The sequence below is a fragment of the Hakea prostrata genome, chromosome 8, assembly GCF_041222555.1.
Source record: "Hakea prostrata isolate BN-2017 chromosome 8, UWA_Hpros_2, whole genome shotgun sequence".
Lineage (NCBI taxonomy): Eukaryota > Viridiplantae > Streptophyta > Magnoliopsida > Proteales > Proteaceae > Hakea > Hakea prostrata.
Window position 1 is genome coordinate 18330773 of NC_142607.1, and position 4184 is coordinate 18334956.

Below are 4184 nucleotides of genomic sequence, written 5' to 3' on the forward strand. Positions count from 1 at the left end.
CCACAATCAATACAAGTATAAGAAGTGTTGGATATTACCTAACAAGGAGAGTGACACTTTACCCCTTGTGAGAATGTGATGCAATGAATGAATGCTTCAATAAAGGCAATGCATCAAAAAGAAGTCTCAATGACCTTCAATAACTCCAAGCTTGACTCTAAGGTCTTCGCTTAATGACTTTGGAATGTTCTTCAAAGTTGAATGGAGTTGGAAAGCTAGTAATCAATGCAAGATCACTTGAATGCTTTTTCACTTAAGAGGTAGTAATAGCTTTGTTGGCAAGATTAAACCCCTCAAATGGGGGTGGTTGGGCTTATAAAGAAGTCTCACAATTGTTTGGCCCAACCTCCCAACAAATATAAAATTTCAGTGAAATTTTACTCCAGATGGTTGTCGTCTAAAAAAAACTAGCCGTTTAATTTAAGCCAGGGCCAGACGGTCGTCCATCTGGCTTAAGTAGCCCAGACAAATTCCATCTGCCCAGACGGAAGTTCTATTTGGCCTACTGTGATTAAAAACAACATCAGCAAACTAGACGGTCGACCGTCTGGTGCAGATTTGCTAAATAACATTGGGGCTTGGACTTGGCTTGGGTTATTGGACTTTTTGGTCAACCCTAAGCCTCATACACCTTACTAAATGTCCTAGGTCAGTCTAGTGACATGAATTACATATTATACATGAATTTACATATGCGTGTATGCGAGAGTGTCTTAAGCCCTAATTCAACCTATGTCTTGATCTTCGACTTGATCTTGTGCAACGGTCTTAAATACTCATCTTGACTTTGGTTCTTAGTCCAAGATAGCTTGACTTGACTTGAGCTTTGAGTATCCAGTAAGTTTTTGGTCCAGTCACATTACATTGAGATCCACTTTAGTGATGAGCTGGATAAGACACATCTTAATGAAGATATTAGTAGATTATGTTTGTCATCATCAAAATTAATGGAAGCTGATGTGGCAAATGTTGACATGGCATTTCCCAAAAAGTTGATTGGTGTAGACTAATCATCTCTTGCAACAAAGGTTCGAGTCTACGTGCCATAATTTTAGATACCACCCTCACTGCCACCCCTCCGAGACTTTTTGGCCGAAACTTGTCAGGTACATCTGGACAAGCAATCTTTGGAATCAAACAGATGTAAAAGCAGTTTACTTCAAGGTCCATATAACATGTAGTAAACACTTCATTAACAAACTTTCTCAAGTTAGTGTTAATACAATTCCAAAGTTTTTGAAAGAAAATTGGTGGGTGGCCATCGAGCCCAAGGGCCTTGAGGGGGCCCATAGAGAAACGTCCTCCATGGTTGGTGGTTTACACAAGAGAGCATTCATATCCTTAGACACACATGGTGAAATTGTCGAAAGTAGGTCAAGGGAAGGTTGATCACTAGGCTCAGACAGAAAAGCTTCTTCAAAGTGGGACGTAAGGGTTTCAACAATTTCCTTCGGGTCTGTAGTCCATGCCCCCCCCCCCCCCCTCCTTCCTTTTTTTTTTTTTTTTCCCCCCTTCCCCCCGTGGCCACGAAGAAAGAAGGAACAATTCCCTCTTCCCCCCCCCCCCCCCCTTTTTTTCTTTTTTTTTTTTTCCCTCCCCCCCCCCCCCCTCTCCCCCCCCCACACCCCACCCAACATTTCTTTCCTTTCTCCCCCACCAAAAAAAAAAAAAAAACACCAGGGGGGGGGGGGGGGTGGCAACTAGGGGGCCTCCCCTTTTTTTTTGTTTTTTTTTAAATAAAAAATTTTTTTTTTTTTTTTTTTTTTTTTTTTTGTGTTGTCATCCCACCCCACCAATTTTTTTTTTTTTTCTCCTCTTCTGTTTTCTCCCCCCCGCCCCCCCCCCCCCCCTTCCCCCCCCCCCCCCCCGCTGTTTTGGGTGAAGTCGGGTTTTGTTTAATGTTGACTTCGAAGTTTGACCGTAATTTCGGTTTTACTATCTTTGAAAATCTTAGGAAGATGTCTTTGTGGGCCATCTCAGTAGAAGATATGGTGTTTGACCCAAAACCCATGGATATTGATGATGGTGTTTCCTTATGGAAACCTTACTTGATTTGGTGTTGAACTATTTATTTGTGAAGAAGAACTTGGTTGGTGGACCTAAAGCTTAGTTGGACCTAGTTTGAAGACTTCCCTCCATATTAGGTAAGTAGTATGATGTGTTGAAAGAAGCCCATCCAAAAATATTGAAGTTTAGCCCATTAAATCCCTATTTTTGAACAAGCTGTCCAGGCAGTGGCATTTTGGTAAATATCTGTTTTGAAGGTTTTCAAAAGCTTTATTTCTTTTAATTTCGTGGTAAACTATTCCCACCATGTTTCTAAACCTCTAGATAGTGTGGGATCGACCTTTGAACTTCCTCTTTGGCAACCAATCAACCAACATGGTGCGGTTTGGTGAAACCCTAGTAACTCTTGAACTCTTTGTGCTATTTAAAAGGGGGAACTCCATGTGTTTCACTCCCACTATGTTTCTAGTCCTTGGGAGAACGTGGGAAGATCCCTAGATCCTCTCCTTCGAAGCCAAGAAAGATCCCCAAGCATCCGTTCCGATTTCTTCATCGGTTTCTCTTCTAAAATGTTGGTATTCAATTCGCTTCTTCTTTAATTCATTCTTTCTTCTCTACTTCGATTTTCTGATCATGAGAAGGGTATTACACTACTGTAATGACCTCTTCTTTAATTCTTTTAGCCCTAGAGTGAATCCCCCAATTCACTCTATGATCTTGAAGCCATATGGCGATGATCCTTGAATTTGATTCCACCAAAGCTCTTAATGATACTTTCCCTAATTTCCTACCTATCTTTATTATTGTGGGGAAGGTCTCATATTATTACCATGACCTTCCCTTGTGTCCTCATGATTGAGGAGTTGATCCTTGTTTTTCTTTGGAACAATTGGCAACCCTTTTATTTTCTATTAATTCATTGGACCCTCCCCAAAACCTTTCTTGATTGTAAATTCCTTGCCCTAAGGGTGAATCTTTATTCTCCTTAGTCTTTTAGTGGGATACACGGATTCTTGTTAGTAAATCCCTAATTGTATGATTTGAATTTGTTTCCCTTCACTTTAATTGAGAACCTTGTTTTCTCTCATTAGTAGACCCTTCCTAATTCCATTCTTTATTTTGAAATACTAATGAGATATTCCTTTATCTATCTTGGGTTGTTTTTGTGAGAATTAATTATGGGTAACTCTCATGAGAGGTAACCAACTCTTATGAGAGGTAACCATATATGAAACCCTATTGTTCTTTTATTTGTTGGAAACTTCCCAACACTTTTTCAGATTGTGCATTCTTTGTTTCTCTTTCCCATGGGTGAATCTTGATTCTTTGTTTCTCTTTCCCTTGGGTGATATTTGTGTTAACCTAAACTTGATCACTATATTTTCTTCATGATCCATGTTTAACCTAATTAGGATTTCTAATTATTCTTTCTTCGTTCTTGTTCTTGTTTGAGATCAGGAAGAAGATGATGCATTCTTGCAACCATCTATTCCATGATCTCATTCTATTCTTTGAGATCTATGATCATCATCATGATCTTAACCCTAGCTAATAGATTCTTAAAACCTTAACCCTAACCCTTGAATGATCTTTCTGAAACCTCTTGTAACCTTCCATGTGAGGGAAACCTCATGGGTAATGTTTCTATTAACCTAACTAGATTTCCTATGATTTCTTGTTATTTTCTTGATAACAATCATTCCCTCTCTTTCCGTGATCATAACCTTTTCATGAGCCATATGTTATGATGAAACCCTAACCTCTTTGTTACAAACCTATTATGATTGATTTTTCGGACTATGATCTCCCCCATGTCTTCATTTGGGTTTGGTTGTACTTGGTCTTCAACCCCATGAGCAAAGCACCCTTGTATGGCAAATTTCATGGGGGCGGTTACTAGTGGCGGTCGCTTAACCTAAGCGACCGGCCCAAGCGACCGCCCGGTCTGTTTCGGGGATTTTGCCCCATTATTTTGCCCCCGAGACTTCTATAAAAGGCAACCTCCGTCTCATTAACGATTAATTTATTCGTTATTTCTTATTTGGGAGTTAAGACGGCTGCGGGGAAGATCCGAAAGAGTCTCTGGAGTACTGACAGTGGTTTGGAGGATCAGTTCTCTTCTTCTCTGGCTTTCTGGTGTGAGGTATTGAGCTAACCCTTCGTTCTCTACTCTCTTA